A 22,852-nucleotide genomic window follows, 5' to 3' on the forward strand; every position below is an offset into this window, starting at 1 on the left:
CTGCAAACCCTTTGTTGATGCCAATTTCAGGGAAAAAACCACAAGCCTTCTTCTGCAGCCCTTTTTTCCCATTTAAAAAAAAACAATGAAATTTTCACTGTATTTTGGCTAATTTCTTGATCTCCTTCAGGGGAACCCACAAAGTCTGGGTACCTCTAGAATCCATAGGATGTTGGTAAAAAAAGACGCAAACTTGGCATGGGTAGCTTATGTGGACAAAAAGTTATGAGGTCCTAAGCGCACCTTGCCCCAAATAGCCAAAAAAAGGCCTGGCACCTGAGGGGGAAAAGGCCTGGAAGCGAAGGGGTTAAATTCCAGAGAGATGCTGTGGCCATTGATCTGAATCTACTTTGCCAGGACCATTGGATCTTGGTGGAGCAAGTCATGTAGCCTGAGTCGATGCTGCAAGCCCTCCAACACCTCCAAACCCAGAGCCAGGCCTTTCATTTGCAGTTGCAAGAGTTTACCAATAGAGTTTAAGCACTGTAAAGTAGACCAGAAGATTTGGAGGGATAATCCTGGTGAAGCCATATCCATGTAGTGGGTTGATGGAGGGCATCAAAGTTCAAGACATAGGGCCAGATGTACAAAGCATTTTTCCTGTTGCAAATGGCCTGATTTGCAGAATTTGGCTGTTTGCGACTGGTAAAATGCTTTTTCACATGTGCAAAATGTGATTCTGTAACTTGTTACTGAATCTCAATTTCCATTTGCGATACAGTATTTGGAAGGGGCAAGTTTAGGGAGTCCCTTCCAAATACTGAATCGGTATGGTACGTATTACTGATTTGCGACCAAATTCTGGTTGCAAAACAGTAGTACTTTACCACCTATTTTGAAGTGGTGGTAACTCATTCACAAATGGAAAGTGGTCCCTTTGGGACCACTTCCCCTTGAAATTGTAAAAAAAATATTTTTAAGAGTTGACAGTGGTCAAGGGACCAATGCCTACTCTCAAAATGTGAAAGTTAAATTTTTCATTTTTCATTTACAAACACATCCCATTTTCCTTTAAGGAAGATGGGTGGCTTTTAAATAAAAAATAGACAGAAATGGTGGTCTGCTGAACTTGGCAGGCCACCAACCCAGTAACAGTTGTCATTCCTAACAGGTCGCAAATTGCACCATTTCCCACTAATATTAACGAGGCAGGTCAATTTGCGACCGACTTGGAATAGCTAAATAGGAAATAAAATGTTCATACAATACGAAAGTCAATTACCAAATAGACACTGCCACAGCTGGCAGCCTGGCGGTCCCAGTGGTTGTAATCCACTAGGACAGTGCTGCAAGCAGTGCTGCCCTCCGGCGTACGAGTCCCCTTTCCACCAGCCTTTGAATGGCTGGGCTACCACCATGGGGGTGCCGGGAGCCCCATGGGGGCCCCTGGAATGCCCATGCACTTGGCATGGGCTGTGGCATGGGGTGTGCAGGGGCCCCCATGCGCAGCCCCGTTGTGCATTCCACTGCCCAAATTACAGGCAGTGGAATGCGCAATGGGTGCTGCAGTGAACTCCAAATAGGGCCAGCAGTGTTTGGACCACAAAGGCGGTCTCTCGGCAGCTTGAGTTTGCCGCCCGCCAAACTCATAATGAGGGCCACAGTATGTCCTAGAAATTTGGGCATGAGGAAGTCTCAAACTTTGCCCTGGAGGAAGAGTAATTGTTTGTATTGCTTTGTTGCAGTTGCTATTCTATGTTTTTTGTTTTCTTCATTTCTTATCATGCTGTGAGTACACTTGCTGTCAATAAACATGAGAGACGTATGTGTCACCAAGTTGAGAGGACTCCTGGTCACTGAATGGTGTCATTTTCCTCCTGACCCATTATCTTTCAGGTCTGTTTTGATCCTTGTGCATTGGGTTCTGGCTCGTACCCCACCAACATTATCAAATGGCTAGCTTTAAATTACTCACATGGAATATCTGAGGACTAGGCTATCTCACTAAAAAACATTAGGTGTTCTTGTTTCTGAGGAGAGAGTGAGTTTGTTTTGCTGTACTACAGGATACCCACCTTTATGAATAGGAGTCTCTGAGGCTCAGCCACAGACGGCAGGTTCAGTTTGCAGTTTCCTACTAGACCTACTCTAGAGAGGTATTGTTATGAATAAGAACAGGCACGCCTTTTGACCCTGTGAGGCAGAGAATTGATCCTGAAGGCCTTTACATATTTATTTCAGCAAAACCTGATGGAAAGGATCTACACATAGTTGCATCATATGAGCCTAACCAGGCACAGCCTGCTTTCTTGGACCCTTTGTCTAATATACTATCTTCTGTAACTCCTGATCTGCTGCCAATAGCAGGGAACATTAATATGCTCCCAGACATTGATCTTGATTGCTTGCAACCACCACTCCTGGGGGCTCAGGCCTCGAGGACAACTGCAGCACAATCTGCCTGAGGTTTGAACTGGGGATTGGTGGATTACTGGAGACAGTTGTATTCTCCTTTGGAGAGAATACTCCTATTGCTCCCTATTGCATGATTATCACACATCCATAGACCTGTTCTATACCACCCAACCCCTACCCAATATGTTGCATGGTATTGAATATCTGCTAAGAATCTATTGGACTAAAACCCATTACATTTTATGATGCAATTAGTCTTCTTTGAGGAAAGCATGGGTTCAACTAATAGTACATCTAAAGAATATGAGGCCTTTAAGGTCTGTATAAGGGGCACCTGTATGAGCACTTCCACCGGGGGCCATAAGACACTTCTTACTCAGTGGAGTTCCCTCCAAACTGATTTGAAATAATTGGAGGACAATTTTGCTAATTAATGTTGATAAGGCTGATCTCTTACATAAATGCTGCCAGCATTTTGAGATGCACTCCACACTTAGCTTATATGACTAAATTAATACGTTGCTTTACAGCATTTGGAGGGAGAAAAATCTGGGTGACTTCTAATACGATTGATCCATTTTGAATCCCACGTACAACCATCATGGCTATCAGACAAACCCAAGGTTCACATAGTGGACTCACAGGCATCTGTCAATGTACAATTTGCTCACTTTATGAGCCACTTTATGCTGCTGATCCGTAACTGGATTTTGAACATGAAAATGCTTTTATATAACAAGCGATTCTTCCCAGAGTGGACCCAGTGGCCTCTATTGACCCCGATACCCCACTGACCATCTCTGAAATTAAACTGGTCATAACCCATCTGGCAAGATAATATGCAGTAATGGTCTGCCTTTATAAATCTATGAGGCCTATCGTTCTTTTACGGCACCTTGGTTGATGCAGCTCTTTGTTGCTGTATAGAGCTGAATTACTAAGGCGCCTCTTTTTGATTGCTACTGAAACTGAATAAAGACACTCTAGATCTGTCCTCTTTCTGGCATCTATTCGTACTGAATTTGGATAGCAAAATATTGGGCCAAATTCTCACTAATTGATTGCAACTTGCTCTTGCCATGTTCGATACACACTGATCAGAATGGTTTTGGCTCCACACAAAATACTGGCACTAATCTAAGCAGGGTTTTCCATGTCTTGGACTCCATATCAGGGCATTAAACATATGCAGCTGTAATATTCTTGGCCACAGAAAGAGCCTTTGATTCTCAGGCATCGTTAATTTCTTGGGTTAATGTCTTGAAAAAGTCCTCTATGGCATCTATCAGGAAACGTGGTTTGAGATCTCTTCAGATCATGATAGGGCACAGAACCAGGCAGAGGTGTCCCTTGCAACCTTTATTATTCTTCCCAGCGCTGGAGCACTTCACCAGCTATATGAGACAGACGTAGGATCAAGTCAGTTTGAACTATGTATATTATCTATATGCGTATGTATGTATGATAATTACGTATATATTACTCTAAACATGTTCATAGCTTATTGCAAAGTTTCTATATAATTCATTTGATTAGATGTTTATGAGTCTCTGCTTTTATTTTATCTATCACAATAGGTTAATATTATATTAACTATTTATCTACAAGGGTTTCACTATTGAAATATTGAGGAATGTTATAATAATGTATCGAAGTACACAAATAAATTAACTTCAAATACTGCAAAAGTCTTAAAAGTCCATGTTTATGTGGTACAACTTTAAATCACAATATATTACATTCCTTACAGATATATTCCTTACTATGTAATTTTGTATTTATTACTTTAGTCCTACTGTACAAGGACAAAAAAAATACTCTCTCAAAGGTTTTACTCTGTCTCACCATCACCCTATACCTCTATCAATTTATCCTATATCTCCACTCCCTGACTCATCCCAAACCCATTCTACTGATATGATCGCCAAAATAACCCTTCCTTGACTCTTCCCTCCTCTACCCACTAAGGGAGCTATAGCTATCAACTAGACATCATAATAGGCACCTGCAATTTTCAGGTGGAGACTGGATTTTCATTAATGGTCACAGGCTGAGTACACTTTATTTCAGATCCTACGCTTCTGCCAGCATAGACCAATGGTACTGACCAACTGGGATTCCATCATGCTGCAAATTGATCCCAAATCAGATGAAAGACTGCCATGAACCACCTGACTCTTGGTGTGTAACCAGAATGGCAAGCTTATATTCACCTATGTTTTATGATGATTGTTCCTTCTTCTGTATTTTGACTTTGTCACCTAATATCCCACTGCCACTGATGTTTGTAATAAGAAGCTATTATATTTACTCACGTATATTCATGACTGATTAACATTTAGATTCACTTGACTCATTAACTTTGATGTATCATGTTCTGTGTATCAAAAATCAAGATAAACTTGCTTTGTTCTGTAGTTTAAAATAATAAAAACAATTAAAAAGTATACATTCATTCTTACTTGCTGACTCACATGCCATGTTTCTTCCATGGCAGTTTCCTTTATTTCCCTGCATGAAAGATAATGGCTTCTACTACAACTGAACAGAATCAGGATTCGTTGTATTGGTGCAAAGTTAACTGAGTTTCCTGAAGTAATGCTAATTAGAGGTGAATGAATGAAGACTAAACAATAGTGATGAACCAATCTTCTGGCTGCAAGCCCCTTTCTCCTATTAAATATTTACCACTTTCCTAACAAGCAGTACCAGCATCCCCAATCAACACAGCACTGCACATCAAACCTTCTTCTGAAACTGACCTGCAATTAGAAAGGAAATCAGTGGACACACAAAACCTCAGTGTTCATTTGAGTGCTGAGGCATAATTGGATACATTTAGAAAATTGGAAAGTGAGAGCTGCTTCTCTGGGTTCCAGACTGTAGTGAAGGAACTGGGATCACTACAAGCTTGAATGGTGATAGGGGAGTAGGTCCCAAGTTACAACCACAGCTTCCATAGTCACTATTAGCTCTGCAATGCTGACTAGCTGACCACACATCACCGGCATACAGGATAACTTGGCTTGAGGGATGTGCTTATTTCTGTTGGGCACTGATTTATCGACTCCTTCATTGCTGTTCACCCAGAAAGCTAACGACAACCCTTTTTAAGGTGCATGTTTGGTTTGTGTGGTATACACACCTCAACCCCTTTAATGCCATGCACCTGGAAAGGATATCAAGCACAGTTCCTTGTATTTGTCCTGAGGAGGCATTAATAAATTACTAGACAAAACACATTGTCTATTTTCTGGTGAAGATGTACAATGAATGAGGATACAAAACGTTTTGAAATGATAAAGACTGAGGCTTTCTTGAGTAATGTGTAGCCACTCCCAGTGGCTACACCTAGGGCCTGTATTATGATAAAGGTGCACTTTCCCTATCTGCACCCCGGCGTACCTTCAAACAGGTGCGCAGTGAGCAGACAGGGAAAGTGTGCCCTATTATGTTGAATGTGCTGCCCTCACGTCAGCCGCAAATTGGTGCTGTCCTGGGAGAACCGCATTCAAGTGAAATATGGAGCAGCTTCTTCAAAGCCACAGGTGTAGCTTCAGGGAGGGTGTATGGGGTGTTACTCCCCTCTAATAAATATATTTTCTAGTAGATAGTTGGGTACAGGTGCTTTCAGTCGGATATGATGAGGTGTCTGTTGGATTTCATCAGAAATGTTTGCATACAAAGAGACACACACACACACACTATCCCTCTCTGTTTCGAAAGTATTCAAAAATTAAGTTTACAAAATATTTTTCTTTCCCTCACATAGTACCCCTAACAATCTGCAATCCTCTCCCTTTCCACTGCCCCTTAAGTCCCTCTCATGCACCCTGCTGGTAATATAATGTACTTTTAACATCATATGCCAGTGTGACTGTTGGAAAATCTGAAGTTTACTTCCCATTGATCTTACTGACCAACCTACATCCTTGTTCAAAGCCTCTCCATATTTTACTGTGCAAACGGAAACCCATCTGCACTTTCAAGTGGGATTAGAGATCCCATTGAAGGTGGGTGAAGTGAGTGATCACCTTTTTGTGGCACACTTTCAGTGCACAACATAACAGTGTCCTTGCTTTTGCACCTGCAAACTTAATACAGTGCAGACCCTGAGGCAAAGAGATTCCATCATTTGCATGTGGTCACATCCCCATGCAAATGAAGGAACACCCTCTTGAGAGAAACCTGGTGCTACATGTGCACCAATGCTAGCTGCATTACAGAGGAGGCTGCACAAGAGTCTGCAGCTCCTACTATAACACCGAAGTTCCCCAAGGGTGCACAAAACGGGCATGCATGCACTCCCCGTCCCCGGGCACCTTCTGTATTTGGACCGTGGTGTTAATTTAGACACTAAACACCATTTTTAGCACCTTTGAATTATTTATACGGCGACAGAACGACGTCTGCTTAATGTTAAATCTATTCAATTGCTGTTTGAAATGGAAATTTTAAGCATACTTTTATATAAAGTATTATGGTGAATTTTGTAAAAAAATAAAAAAATAAATCTACATTCAAAATATTTTTTACATGTTTTGAACATTATGAAGAGTGATGTGGATGAATTTTACCACACAGGGGTAATGAAATAATTAGTAGGGGGAAATGCATTTTGAAAGAAGTAATTTTGATGAATAATAATGACAATAGCATTATTGTGGGTTAGAATGTGCATAGATACATCTTTCCCTTAAGGAATTGTTGATTAGTGTAATAGATAATATCGGAGGTCCAACATCCTCAAAGCTGGGACCCTGTTGAAGGCATGCCGTGATCAAGCACAGTGCATCACTCACCTACATGTTAGAGTCCACCCACACCTGCTTGTATGCAGTCCAGATCACTTTTGGATGTCAATGCAGATTACGTTAACCTATTGGGGCACATACTGGAGATATTCATGTCTTCTGCTTTGAGCCATGGCATTGAGGAGCTACCCTTCCTCTGCATTGACCCAATTGCCCAGATGTAGAGCTTGACGTGATGCCAGACTCTTGTACCACAGGAGTTTTGTAAAGGAGATGTCAATAGGTAAGTATAAATTCTACGGAAAAAATGACGAAAGACAAGCAGCACCAAGGTTTATGTGACTTTCGTAGTGAAAACTGAACACATCCTGATGAAATGTGGCACAATTCAATAGAGTAAAAAAATAACATTTTAGAAAACCCGAAGCCTAAACTTGCAAAGTCAAGTATGAATTTAAAGAGCAAAAGTATAAAAATAGATACTGAGCTTAATGAAGAGAGTAGGAATGAAAGCAAGATGTTTTCGTTTATAGCATGCAGATTAATCTGAAAAGATGACACTTAGCTTAGTACTGAGACATTGACTAACATCTCAACTCATGGGCTGCATGGCACAAATCCAAGTTTAGAATCTTTAACAATAAGTTTATTTTCAAAATCATCCCATAGAAATATCTATCAATGTTGTGAATACTATACATACAAGGAAGTGCTAGATATTGAGTGGGCCCGATTAAAAACACACATACATTGGCTGCTATTTGTTTTGGTTAGTCTTCTGCTCAACTGAAGAGTGACAGCGATGGGGACTACAGAAGTAATGAACAAACGGTGCACACGTTATGGAGTTTCCTGAAAAAAATAAGCAAATATTGATAAATAGGTTAATCGCAATTAATTAATATGGAATTCTGTAATCAGACTACAGAGCACGTTTGATCAACTCGTGGAATGTTTCCTCTTATAACTGAAGGGAAATGACTCCCATAATTATATCTCTGACCCAAGCAGAGTTCGGGCCACAGAAACATGCATCCCGTTTAATGCCCTTGATGTAGCAGAAATCTCCACCTTTGTTAAGAGCAGGCACAGACGTGTTGTAGGCACTAAGGGACAAACCGGTTTTTGCTTATAACCCCAACTGTTGGGTGTAATTCAACCATGGAAGGGGCAGGAACACTAAACATGAGGCTCTCTGGAACTCTGGGAAATAGGAGTCCACTTGTGATCATGTTCACAGATGGTGGAATCCATCCGGTGTATTTTAAAGTTACAAGTTTTTTGTTGTATGCGGTGCCCCTCTGGATTATGCTAATCTTGCTTGATGGGCTGCCAAAACTTGTCAACCCACTCAGATTATTTTGTGTTTTTCGCAAATAAACCCAGATTGTAGGATATTCTTCCCGTAGGATATGGAGATTTTGTATTGTCTTTCCGTGACTACCATTGTTTACTTAGTTACTTGGGGGCCACGGACAGGAAAAAAGAGCATCAGAACTCCTGTTCTTACAGGGGAGGCCTTCCGATGCTTCTTGTGGTCACCTTGTTCTGGGGCGACTCAGTCTTGAAACAGTACTTAACACTTTGGTGCTACAAATGGTCCTGCTGTCAAGGCCTTACTCAAATGGAGGCCACGATTGATAGACAAGAGCAAGTAATTTATTTTAGAGTGTGCTGCATGCAAAGGGCAGAAGGGAATTTTGCCCAACCTTAAAAACTGAAATATATGAAGGGGCTAATACACTACACAATCAGCCATAAAAAAGGTTTTGTTGCAGATTCCTGTAGATGGAAGGAGTTTCTCGCATCCTAAATCATTAAGACAAGGAAATCACTAACCCACTGTTGAGTTATCAAAAACGTCTGTCATTTAAACGCTGTTCTTTTTTTAAATAGCCATATATGACTGAAACTATCACAATTATAAAAAGGCAATTGATGAAACAGTGTTTTTGTCTGACTACATACGTTATTTTATTATTTCAGAACAAAACGTTTCACAGAGACCCAGAACTTCGAACTAGGCTGTTTTTTTCCAACATAGCAAAATCCTTAAAACCAATATTATCTGTGAAAGCCCCCAGACAGAAAATCATAAGTACTTGGGGGAGCTTCTCTAAATTCCAAAGTGAAGCAAAGTTAACTCTGCTGTGCTTCATCTGCCATTGGTATCAAGCTGTCCAGCGACATGGCTGCTTGGGAGAGATATACAAGCCAAGCAGGAATGTGGATGTTTAGCAGAGGAAGGCTGATTCCTTTAACTTTATATCAGAATGCGTTGCTGTGCTCGTTATCTGGCCACTGAACGTAAACGAACTTAACTCAACAGTTTTGTCAAGTTGACACTTTTCCCAAGCCGTAAGCGAATCATTTTACAGGGCTTCCGACATCATCTTGTATTTATTTCCCCCTCGCATCCTAAATGAGCGAAAATCTTTTGAAGTGGTCAATAATCTGGCTACCAACTCTCGAATAACCTTAAAACAACTGAAGATGGGTTCAAGGATTTGTACATGGTCGACCAATAGATACAATTCTTAAGAACCTCCTACACTAAGAGTGCTATTTAATATTTTGCAGTGACAAAATCTAATATCAACCCAGACAAGTATAGCATGAACAACGAGTAATCAATGACTACTAAGGATCTCATTACAAGATTGGTAGTCCGTGGACTTCCCTGGTCTTCCCTGGTGGCGTTAGCGATCCAACTGCCATTGCGGTGTTGGCGGTTGAACCGCCGTTGGGTTGGCTGTCACTAGACAGCACAAACAGGCTGATGGAGACAGTGTTTCCTCTGGACACATTATGAGGTTGCACACCGCCAATGTGACTGTGGCGGTCCCAACACCACATCTCAGCAGGCAGAAATGTGGAGTATAAAGGCAAATACTCACCTACAGGCAGCCTTACACATCCAGTGCCGCCATGTAGTCCATCACACACGTCCTGCTGCTGCTGATGATCATCAAAGGTGCACACAATCCACACTGCTGTGGACACAACCAACTGTAAGTACACACACCTACCTGTGCCATTACGCTCCACAACAGACCAATGCATTATCAGCCATGTTATATGGTGGTCACGCTACAGGTACCAGGTAAACTTGTCATTGTGTCCCAGGTCATACACAAAGAAGGACACATTCACAGTCACCAAACACCCCCTTTGGGCAGGTCACTCATACACAAAAACACATGTCTGCTCATCTCAGGCACAGGAATAGTGAAGTGTACACAACTTTGTATCACACAATATCAACAACACAACAACATTACATCTACAAATACAACTCACACACCAACATTGCACTCATGCCATGGACTGCTTTCACATTCAACACACATATCTACGGATGTATCATGGAACACAAACACCACTCCCATCAAAAAGCCCTGCAATGGACACACACATCACCCACATTGCAACACAATGGAAGGACAATGTGATGCACAATAGACAGAGAGAAATATACAAAGCTCATTAAGGCAAACAATGCCTGCACAATAGGGATGGGGGCATCAGGAGCACTCAGGGAAGGAGGCTGCACTTGGACACATATCACTTTGTACATGCCCCATAAACAACATTTACACAGGACCTGGCCCTTCAGGTATCTCTGGAACAAACAATACTATACTCGAATGATCTGCACAATGTGGAAATGCAAGTGAACAAAGCAAATGTTATTCCAACTGCATGGGACATACATCTACATGAAGTAGCTGCAAGGTACACACAGTTAAATGGATACATTCACAATCAAATGCAAACAAAGCTAGCACAAATTAACACCCTCCATGTCTTCACATAGAAAACTTAAGCAACCACACATGAGATGAATCCACAATCCTTATCAGGGGAGAGAGTCTAACACCATGCATGCTCACATTGGACAACACAAGATGAAATACTTAGCATACCAAACAGAAAACAGTGCAATTACACCACAATTGTATTAACAAACATACAGTTAACATCCACCTTTCTCTTGGGGGAAACCATCACTGCCCACTAGTCAGATACTGCAAACAAAAGCAAATGGATCACCAACAGGCTGAAACACAGACAAATGTAGGCATACAACACAAGTTACTCAGGAACAACATACAGATATGAAAGGAATTGCAGGAAAAATGTGTACCCAAAAAACAACTATTCAGGTTTATTTTAAACCAGATTTGAAAAGTCCAAGACCCCTGGACAGTCCATGTGAAATTGCCCATGCACATCACTGTGCTGTCACTTGACTCCTAACTGCCGGGGAACCTCCACTGGAAGGGGCATCAAGTGGGTGGGGGTCAGATTTGGTATGGGTGAGTTTGGGTTTGGGCTTGGGATGGGTGGATTGCTTCTTAGGAGGGGTGGTCTTCTTCTTGGCGGAGGTATATGGGTGCTTGCAGGGGGTACAGGTGTGATAGGGGAGGACTTAGAGGTGAGGGGATGGGTTGGGAGGTGGGTGGCAGCCTCTTGGGTTTGGGACGGGAGTGAAAGGAACAGGGGAAAGGGCAAGGTCAAACAAAAAAACGTTCTTAGGAACACAGGGGTGAGAGAATGGTTGTCTGCTGTGTCAGTGTGGATATCTTGGGTGTGTGTAAGTATGAGGTATTCTTATGTGTGTGTGTTTTTGTTGTGTGTGTGGGCATTTGCGTGTCTTGGGGGCTGGGAGGTGGAGGTGCTGGGGATGTGGGAGTAGTGGATGTGTGTGTGTGTCTGTTGGGGTGGTGTCTGTAGGAACGTTTGCAGAGGTGGATGTCTGTGTGTCTGTTGGGGTGGTGTCTGCAGGTGTGGTGGATGTCTGTGAGTCTGTTGGGGTATTGTTTGTGGGTATGGTGGGTGTGTCACTGACTGTGGGTATGCTTGATGTGGTGTGTGGGTCGATGGGGGTAGTGGGGGGGCCTGGGTAAGTTGTGAGTGTGGGTCTCTGTTGAGTGCTTGCATGGCAGTGTGTTTTGTGGTGTTAGTGTTTATGTGTGCTGCTCTTGAGTGTTGAAGTGGATGCATGCAGAATGATCTGTGTGCTTGTGATATGTAGGGGAATGGGTGTTTTGGATTGGGAAGAGGGAGGAGGGTGGGACACAGTTGGTGGGGAGTGACTGGCTGCCATCAGTGTGGAAGCCAGTGCCTGAAAAGATCTTTGTAGGCCAGACATTGCACTATGAATGCCTTCCAGGAATGCATTTGTCCGCTGCAGTTGGGTAGAGAACCTCTGGATGGCATTCACAATGGATGTCTGACCCAGTGAAATACTCCTCAGAAGGTCAATAGCCTCCTCACTGAGGGTCGCAGAGGTGACAGGGGTTGCAGCGGAGGTGACTGAGGCAAAGGAGACCCCCAACCACTTGGGTGAGCAGGTAGGCCAACTTGGTATGTCCCGATGGGTCCACCACCACTAAGGAGAGACTACTGGAGGAAGAATTTGATGATGATGAGGATGTTGATCCGATCTCCCCCTTGGCTGTCTCCTCACCCTCTGGGTCACTCAGTCCCGCTGTGTCGGCTGTGTCTTGACTCAAGGTCCCATGGCCAGATCCTTTCCCACTCAGCTGTGTCCTTTTTCCTTTGCCTCCCTGGGCTGATGCTGTGAAGACAAACAGAAATAAGGTAATGTCCATGGGCACACTGGAACAACAGTTGTGATTAGCAAATATTACCATGAAATCAAGTAGGCCACAGAAAAAAATTCCACCTAAGTGCCCCTACATATACCATACCATATGTATGCATGCCATCTGAACTTTCAACAGTTTGCCGCAGGAAACCTGGATCTCACACACCTACAATTGCATGGCTGAAGTTGTGCAACCACAGTAACCAATCAACAAGAGGGAGACCTCATCACCTTCAATGTTTTGCCTCAAGGATCATACATCACTTACCTGTTGTCATACAATAGTAGGCCATTGCCAACTCCATTCCCACAGATCCCACACAAGGTCATACACACAACTATTTGTAGCATTCACAATGACACAAGGTCTGGGTAGGCCACTGTCAGAATACAGGACATTAGGGGGGGCAATGTCTGACGGGCACCCCGACCATGTTGGGAGGACATCCCCAGCTGGACCTCAGCAATCTTCCAGGCCCAGCGTCTCAGGTCCTCCCACCTCTTGCAACAGTGGGTTTTCTGCCGCAGTGAACCCCCAGCGTCCGCTCCTTCTTGGAGATATCTCTCCATAGTTCCTTTTTCTGATGGGCATTGACCAGCATGGATGCAAAAGACAAATCAAAAGATTACAATCACACATTTTGGCACAAATGGTTGTGTCACATACATGTCAGAAACACCAAGCTAGAACTTTTCAATTTGTTAACACTCCACACACAAGCCCATAGGAACAGGGACATGACTACAGAGATATGTATTTGCATCTACAGACTAACCCACTACCCTGCTCATGGCCTACAATGACTAAGTCAGCTTACTGACATAAGGTAGCCCGTGCTCTAGCAACCTCTACTGTGATGTGAGCCACAATGGAACACTACACACTTATGTGGCTTCTGAAGGGTAAACTCCTTAGGCCTGACTGGACCAACACATTCACACTCTCTGAGACTGACTCACTGCATACAGTCCCTACAGGCAACTGTCATAGTACAAACTTCACCATTACATTTGAATAACAACCATGGGGCTGGCATGGTGGGTACAAAAAGTGTCTTCCTTGTCCTTGTGTGGACACTTAGAATAACAAATGCAGACTCATGACACTTCAGCGGGTGGGGTACCACATAATAGTCCTTTGGACATACGTGTCTATCCTACAGAGATGGTATTTAACATACAAAGGCATGCATTGTACAGTTTCTGCTATGTGACCAAGCTACTGAGTCACTTATCATGGCCTCCCAGGAATCAACACACTGTCTGCACTGAGGGGCAGTTATTTATGGAATAAGCTTGTACAGGACAAATATGACCTCTGTGAAGGTGACAACAGAGCTGAGGAAGTAAGGGACCTGTCATGAGTCTAAGGCACACACTGACAATGATGCAAAATGTGCCAATGGACTAGATGAATATTTTACCTATGTACCCATTCCTAATATAGGAATGAGGCATTCAGGGCAGGTGTTGCCACTAAAGCATCACATTGGCCACATGCCAAGATCTGCTGGGATACAGGAAGTGGGCAGGGTGCCACAGTTGCATAGCCAATGGTGACATTTCTACAGTCTGGACTATGTCCCATACTGGGAGATACATTTGACAGGCCCTGGCCTTTGCAGGCTAAGCTTACAGAACCTACGTGACACTCCATTCCCATCACTTCCATGTGTGACAGTATATCATGTGGCCATCGGCAATTTGGCCTGTGGTGTGTGTGGCAACATGAAGGACACAGTGAGACATTCTATGCCTTCCACAAAACAGTTTAGCAAGGCCAGATAGGTTTGAAAAATCTGTGGCACTATACACATTGCTTACATGATTCTCAAATGACTCACACAACATGCGTACACAGCTCATGCTGTCATGCACATACATGCTGTCCAACATTTACAAGAATCATGAGGAAAGAGATGTCATTGGATGGCAGTAATGCCTCCTTGCCTAGTTATGTGCATCCAACACCAGGATGATTTAGGGCCCCAAAAACCTCACAAAACACAATGGGCCTCATTATGACCCTGGCGGGCGGCGGAGGCCGCCCGCCAGGATGCCGCCCTCCAAAATACCGCGCCGCGGTCAAAAGACCGCGGCGGGTATTACGAGTTTTCCCCTGGGCTGGCGGGCGGTTGCTGAAAAACCGCCCGCCAGCCCAGGGGAAAACGACCTTCCCACGAGGATGCCGGCTCGTAATCGAGCCGGCGGAGTGGGAAGGTGCGACGGGTGCAGTGGCACCCGTCGCGTATTTCAGTGTCTGCCCCGCGACCCCCCCTACCGCCATCCTGTTCATGGTGGCTTTCCCGCCATGAACAGGATGGCGGTAGGGGGGGTCAGAATCCTCATGGCTGCGGAGCGCGCTCCGCAGCCATGGAGGATTCAAACGAGCAGCGGAAAGTCAGCGGGAGACCGCTGACTTTCCGCTTCTGACCGCGGCTGAACCGCCGCGGTCAGAATGCTCGTTGGAGCACCGCCAGCCTGTTGGCGGTGCTCCCGTGGTCGGTGGCCCTGGCGGCCACCGGCCGCCAGGGTCAGAATGACCCTCAATGTGACTGAACTTAACATATGGTACTGGCCACCAATACCTCCACATTTTGCATCCCATTGATGCCACACAGACTGAAACACGAGAAGTCTACCTGTCACACAGGGGCACATTGTAGCATGTGAGGAGGAAAAGGAGGGTGAAGTAGAGACAATTTTGCACATGAGGTACTTACCTGCTCCTCTAGTGAGCCATAGAAGTATCAATACAGGAGCAAAACCTCATTAAATAACCTCTTCAGCTCCTCTGGAGAGAAGGGGGGGGCCCTATCACCTGCTGGATATGGCATGATTGAGAGGTGGAAAACAGCAGCTCAGGCCTTAGGGGTGTTGCTGGCAGCAGTGTCAGGAGTCAAGTGAGTGAATCTGTAGACCAATGGCAGTCACGCCTGCCATGTACACAGTCGTCACCGTCAGCGGACACAGCCATTGGCCCACGACCACCACTGGCAACAATGTTAGCCTATGGATGTATATGCCGCAGTTGCAACTGCCTACCACCATTGATGACTCCTGCCGCCGGCTACGACCGGTTCCTAATGTCTAGTGGAGTAGGTCAGGTAGCTTCCATTTTACTGGCCTGAAATGCTGTATTGTGCTTTATGAACTGCATCATATCTACAAAACATGTTTTTTACCTCACAAACATCCTTATCCTGTCTTGTCATGTAGGTCCTACTATTCAACCACCATTGTAGTATGTTTTAGGGCACAGATGGCATTTAACAGCGGGCAGAGTCCACATCTGCCGACAGTCATTTTGGCAGTCAGGATATACAGTCTCATATTGAGGGGTAATTGTGTTGCACATCTTTGAGTTTCATCCAACATCCATGTTGGGGACACATGTATTGAAAACCATGGAGGGTCGTATGTGACTCTTATGTAGTTGGCAGCTGTGATGTGTACTGTGTCATGTCTATATAGTCAGAAATGCTTGGTCACATTGGCCCTCATTACAACATTGGCGGTATTGACCGCCTACCACCACGGCGATAGCCACCAACATACTGCCACCGTGGCTACCAGACGACAATCCGTATTATGACCACCAACGGTATTCTGCCAGAAATCTGGCAGAATGCCGCTGCCAGTCATGGCGGTGGACGGCGGTAAGGCGGCGCTGCTGACAGTAGCACCGTCACACCAGCAAAACACCGCCGACTGTATCATGAGCAATGATACGGCCTGGCGGTGTTTTGCTGCCGGACGCTGCTGCTGCAGACCGTCTCCAGCCGGAGGACCCCCTGCAAGCAGGTAAGTCTAGTTCTATGACCAGAGAGGGGGGTGAGGAGGTGGGTGTATGTTTTGGGATGTGTGCCTGCGGGTGTGAGTCGCGTTGGATGCATGCGTGAATGAGTGATTGTGAGTGTTGGGGATGCATGTGTGTGACAATATATGTCGGTATGTGTTGTGAGTGGGTATTTATGTGTGCATGTGGGGGTGGAGGAGAGTATACGTGTGTGCATGTGTGTATATGGGTGCATGTGTGGATGTATATATGTACCGGGGGCAGGAGTGGGTAGGGGACGGTGGGGGAGGACTCTGGGTAGGTGGTAGGGGACAGGGGAGACCCCTATCAGTGCCAGGGAAGGCATTCCCTGGCACTGATAGTGCCTTCCGCCATGGTTTTCGTGGCGGTACAAAAACCATGGAAACCATGGCGGTAGGCCGGGTCGTAATCCTGAGGGTGGGAATGTGATGGCTGCTGGGCTGAAGACCGAAGTCTCCAGCCCAGAGTCTGTAACCACCCTGGTGGCGGGTGTGTTAAAGTGGCGTTGTTGGATAGCGGTAACCGCCATTATATCAGTAACATGCATCATGTTTGTTGCTGTGGACACACTGACTAATGTTAGAGCTTGTGTCTTTTTATTCATGGGTACCATGAGAGAGAGATAACTTGCTGTCTCCCAGCCACTGCCAGCCCTTCAGATCATGGAGCAAAGGCACATCATTATGAACTACCACAAGGATAGGTAAACCATAGTGGAATTATGTGGTCAGATGGAGCCAGATTTGATGCCAGCTATTAGTTATCCAACCAACTTACCACCCATTGTACAAGTCATGTCAGTACTGCACTTCCTAGCCACAGGGTCCTTCCAACATACAGTGGCCTTATCTGCTGATATGTCCTAACCTATGTTCAGTCTGGTCTTGAAGGATGTCCTCTCAGCACTGTTAAAACTCATTGACAGCTATATCTGGTTTCCCTGACATGATGAAGAGTGACTTTTATGGTTTTGCTTGCCTTCCACATTTGTTGGGGGCCATTGATGGCACATGTCTTGGCTTGATGCCACCGCAGACCAATAAACATGTTTATCATAACAGAAAGAAATTCCATTCCATCAATGTGCAAGTGGTCTGTTTGGCGGATCTCTACATTTCACATGTCTTTGCCCGTTATCCGGGTTCTGCCCATGATTCCTTCATAATGCAGAACAGCACTGTACCCCAGCTGATGTCACAACTGTACCCAGAGAGGGCCTGGCTGGTTGGTAAGTCACATCTGCCCTGTATGTGTGTGTGTGCAATGTCAGGTGCTAAAATCATGAAGTCAGTGACTCATTATAGCACATATCTCCCATTCCTTAACAGGAGACTCAGCAAATCCGAACCAACCTTAGTTGTTGACACCACTAAGGAATCCAACTATGCCAGGGGAAGTCCACTTCATTGAGGCCCACGGAAGAACACAGCGGGTGGTTGAGTGGGCTTTTGGGCCTCTGAAGGCCAGATTTAGGTGTCTGGACAGGACTGTGGAAGCCTCCTCTACTCACCCGGAAAAGTGTGTCAGATCACTGTAGCATGCTGCATACTCCACAACATTGCCTTGTGGATGAATATACCATACATACCAGAGGAAGGGGAGCCAGCAGTGCCACCGGGTGAGAATCCTGAAATGCCAAGTGAGGATGACAGTGGTGAAAAGGAAGCAGCTGACTTGCAGGAAGATCTCATCAACAGCTGCATTTCATGAGTGTAAGTATGTCTTGTGATGTCATGGCTGTGACTGTACATTAAAGTGTAGTTGTGAGAATGTGTGGAGTTAAGTGTTTTAGAAATAAGTAGGGAGCTGATACTCTGCAATATTCAGTAAAAGGCTGCTTGAGGAGTTAGCTTTTGATATATCCCCACCTTGATGATTCTGCTTTGTTTGTGTCAGTTTCCTTGTAAATTAATTTCATGTCTAGATGTTTGCTTTGTGCCTTATGTAATAGGTAAGATTTCAAGCCTATACCCCTTGTTTTGTTTTATTACAGGTATTTTCACCATGTCATCCTCATGTGGGCATTTCAGAGTTGTGACATTGGCAGGTATCTGATGCTGTTCTGACATAAAAATTGGACATGGATTTTCCAGGTAATGAAGGTCCCAGATTTGGGGTATATGACGCCTGTGCCAAGACAGCTTGCACAGTGTTTGGGTGAAGGTCAGAAGTGCACAATGGACTTGTTTTGTGTGCTGTTGTGGGCCGATTGCATCATGTATGTCATCCTGTGGGCATGAAATATCTAGTCATGGATTGCGAACAAGTCATTTTCCCTTCACATTTGTTAAGCACTATTCATGTTTGACATGTATGTAGCTGTAGATGTGTTTCATCATTGCAGGACTCAGCACCTGTGCCACAACTCAGACATATGTTTGTGTCATACCACCAGATGCATGGTCATTGGATTAAGACAGGCCTGTGATCAGGGACTGTTGTAGTGCCATCTGTCTGTATCTTGGATTATGTACGATTACTTTGGTATGGTATGCGGTAAGGCTCAAGCTGCTGACATCAACCACATCAATATTTGCCTATTCTATATACAATGTCTGACAAATCTCTTCCTTCCTTGGTCTGTACTTTGGAATAGGTATTTTGACTCAATGTGAGTCACACATTAGTTTTTCAAGAAGTCATATAGGCAGCCAATGTGCTGCGCACTTGAATAAAATGTATGGTGTGGCCAGACACTAGTAGTAATGTAGTTGTGTGTAATGGTTGTGATCCTGAGCAGGACACTGTGTACCTGGAACATATCCCCTCCTTGCACACATAGCTTGTGTCATCATATGGTTTACATGGTGTTACATCTCGTGGAATGTGAAAATTAGGCAAGCAGACAATGAGCTTGTGGTGGATGAATTTATTACGATTCTGTTGCAGAAAATAAAATTTGGACAGAAAGGAAACAAAAGTAAAGTGAATGTGTCAGTTATGGTGAATGAAATCATTGGAGTAAATGTTACATCATTGGGAGTCCAAAGTTTTCTTCTCATTGAAAATGGTTGAAGGTCAGTCAACAGAATATGTGGCACACAAAGGAGGTCATTTAGGAAGACGTCACTTGCTGGCAGTCGTGGGGTCTTGTCATCAGCATCTCCTTGATTCTTTGCTAGAAGTCCCCGCTTGTGTGAAAGGTGATCTGCTACTACAGAGGCAGGGGTGTCTGGGGTGGGTTCTTCCTCTGGCAGGGCCTCCCTTTCAGTGGCGGGCACTGATGATGATGTGCATGGTGTTGATGAGCCAAAGACTGGTTTTGAAGAGCCCTGCTCAGGGTGGTATGAATGTCCCTCATCACCCCTGTTAGGGAGGCCATGTTGGTATTGTGGGCCTCCATCTGTTCTTGCTTGCCTCTGTGCATGTCCCTTTGTAGCTGTTTGATATCACAGATTTTGGTCAAGACCTGGCCCATAATGCCTTGGGACTCCTGATAGACCCCCAAGATGTGGCTGATGGTGTCCTGGCCAGGAGCAGCCCCAGTGGCCTCACCCCACTGGCCCACAGCAGCTCTTCCATGCACAGCCCTGTGCCCTTGCCACAGAGTGCTCTCTCCCACTGGGTCCTGGAACTTCATTGTCTGAAGTGCTGCACTGCACCTCAGGATCCAGGACTGGGGGGCACAATATGGTAGACACTGTGCTTGGTACACAGGTTGGTAGTGAATGGTTGCTTGTCATGTTGAGGCCACCGGGCTGGTAGGTGTTGATGTTGCCACTGTTGGTGTCTGACCAGGTTGCCCAGATGGTCCAGAAATGTCCTCCACATCCTGACGTCCAGGAGTGTTTTCTTCACTGGGGTTTTCATCCAGGGGGTTAGTGGCTGTCTCTTCTGTGGCCTCTGTGTGCCCAGTGCCAGTTCCACCTGTTGTTTTGAAAGATACAATATTACTGGTTGTATTGTGACATCTACCTCCAACAGTTTAGTGTTACATTAAGCAGAGACCTTGTGCACAATTAAGATGCAGTTAATCCTATTGTGGCAAGTACCCATATTGGGTGTATTGATATATTTATGGAACATGCCAGATCTTTTTGGCTGAAGTAGCTGCTGAAATGTGCTGATCATTAGCTGTTGGGAGGAATGCCTGAGAATGCAATCTTGCCACCAGTGCAGGCAAAACAGTTGCTATGCAAGATATGTCTTTGGCTATCTTGAGGCCTAGTTGATTGTGATGCAAGCAGACCCATGTTGCATATGTGACTGGAGTCATCATGTAGTCAGTGCAGTGTGAAAGTGTCTGCTACCATTACCTTTCTGGTTATGCATCTTGAGTAGGGGCGGGTGGAACTCATGGAGTTCTACTCCACGGAATTCTGCGGAGTAAGCTAAAAACTCGGTGAAATTCCATAGAGTTCCGTGTGTGGCGGAATGCCACCTGCCCTACCATGCTGACCTGAATGTGCCCAATCTTGGAAGTGCTGAACCTGCTTCAATCAATCAGCATATGTAAAGCGTGACTTATCACCCTCGGGGCCTCAAGGGGCTAGCTGGGTGTACGCAGGTCAGTCATTGAGCCACATCTTTAGGTCCTTTCTGAACTGAGCCAGCGAGGGGAACTGCCAGAGGTGGAGTGGCATCGTGTTTCAGGTCTGTGCCGTGAAGTAGGAGAAGGTTCTTCCTCCATCCGTGTTCTTCTGGATCCTGGGGATGGTGGCGAGGGACAGTTGAGCACAGCACAGTTGCCTGGAGGGTGTGTAGAAGGAGAGGCGGTGGTTGAGGTAGACAAGTCTGATGTTGTGAAGGGCCTTGTATGTGTGTGCCAGGAGCTAAAAAATGATGAGTTTGTTGACGGGGAGCCAGTGTAGGTCTCTCAGGTGGGCGAAGATGTGGTGGGGGATGTCCAGAATCAGTGTGGTCACGACATTCTGTATTCTCTGGAGTCTAGTTTGGTGTTTCTTGTTGATTCTGGCAAACAGTGCATTGCCATAGTCAAGTTTACCAGTGCCTGGGTGACTGTCCTTCTTGCATCGATGGATATCCACTTAAAGATCTCCCAGAGTAGGCGGAGTGTGTGGAAGCATGAGGATGAGACAGCATTGACTTGGCGGGTCATGGACAGTGACGAGTCCAGGATGATGCTGAGGTTGCGTGAGTGGTCGGTAGGACAACGGGGGAGTTCCGAGGGTGCTTGGCCACCAGAAGTCATCCTATGCAGTAGTGGTGGGGCCCAGGGTGAGTATCTCCGTCTTGTCCGAGCTGAGCTTGAGGCAGCTGTCTCTCATCCAGTAGGTGACTGCCTTCATTCTGTTCTCTTCGGCTGCTGATGGTTCTTCAGTGAGGTAGAGAATGAGCTGTGTATTGGCAGCATATGAGACGATGTTGAGCCCGTGGTGTCTGACGATCTCGGTGAGCAAGGTATGTAAAAGTTGAAGAAGGTGGGGCTCAAGGGGGAGCTCTTGGTTACTCTTCTTCAGTAGGGGGCTTATCTCTGCATGTTTCTAGCCATCTGCAAAGGTGGTGGTCTCAATGTAGTGGTTGATGGTGCAGCATAGTTTGGGTGTAATGGTGGCGCCAGCTCAATTAAAGATGTGGTGGGGGCATGGGTCTGAGGGTTTACAGAGTGGATGGCATTCATGAACTTCAGGGTGTCTTCCAGGATGAGGAGGGTCCAATGGTTCACAATGGGTTGGTGGCTGGAGTCTGTGGTGGCGCTGGTGGGTAGGGGAGGCCTTTGCTTGCAAATCCCTCATAGATGTCCTGTATTTTTCTGTGGAAGCAGGTGGTGAGGTTGTTGCAGAGGTTTTGGGAGGGCAGGATGTCGGTGCCGGATTTCATGAATTCCTTGACTATGGTGAAAAGTTCCTTTATGTTGTGTGCATTGTTGTTGTTTTGCTCCTGAATGGCCAATTTTCTAGCTGCTCTGATAAGCCGGTGGTGTGGTGTGATGGGGTCTTTAAAGGCTTTGTGGTCTGTTGGGCTTTTACTGATTCTCCACTTTCTCTTGAGTCATCTGCATACACTCTTGGATTCTTGGAGGTTGGGGGAGAACCAGCTGGGTATCATGTGTTGTTGATTGCAGGGGGGTTTCCCTAGGAGGTTAGGGTGTTGGCTCGGTCGGTGATCGATTTGTGGAGGTTGTGGGCCGAGGCGCTGGCATCTGTGGTGTCTGCTCATGGGGAGTGGCAGGGAGGGGTGGTGAGCTGGCATTTGGTGACCTTGGTCCAGTTCCTGCGAGGGGGTGGTGGGCATGTTGCCATTCACCTGTCTTCGTGAAGGCGTAGTGGTGATCGGTCCAGTGAAGTTCAGAGGACTGTGAGAAGGCGATGTAGCTTCCAGCAGAGAAGACGGGCTAGAGGGAGTGTC

This window comes from Pleurodeles waltl, chromosome 3_1 (genome assembly GCF_031143425.1).
Source record: "Pleurodeles waltl isolate 20211129_DDA chromosome 3_1, aPleWal1.hap1.20221129, whole genome shotgun sequence".
Lineage (NCBI taxonomy): Eukaryota > Metazoa > Chordata > Amphibia > Caudata > Salamandridae > Pleurodeles > Pleurodeles waltl.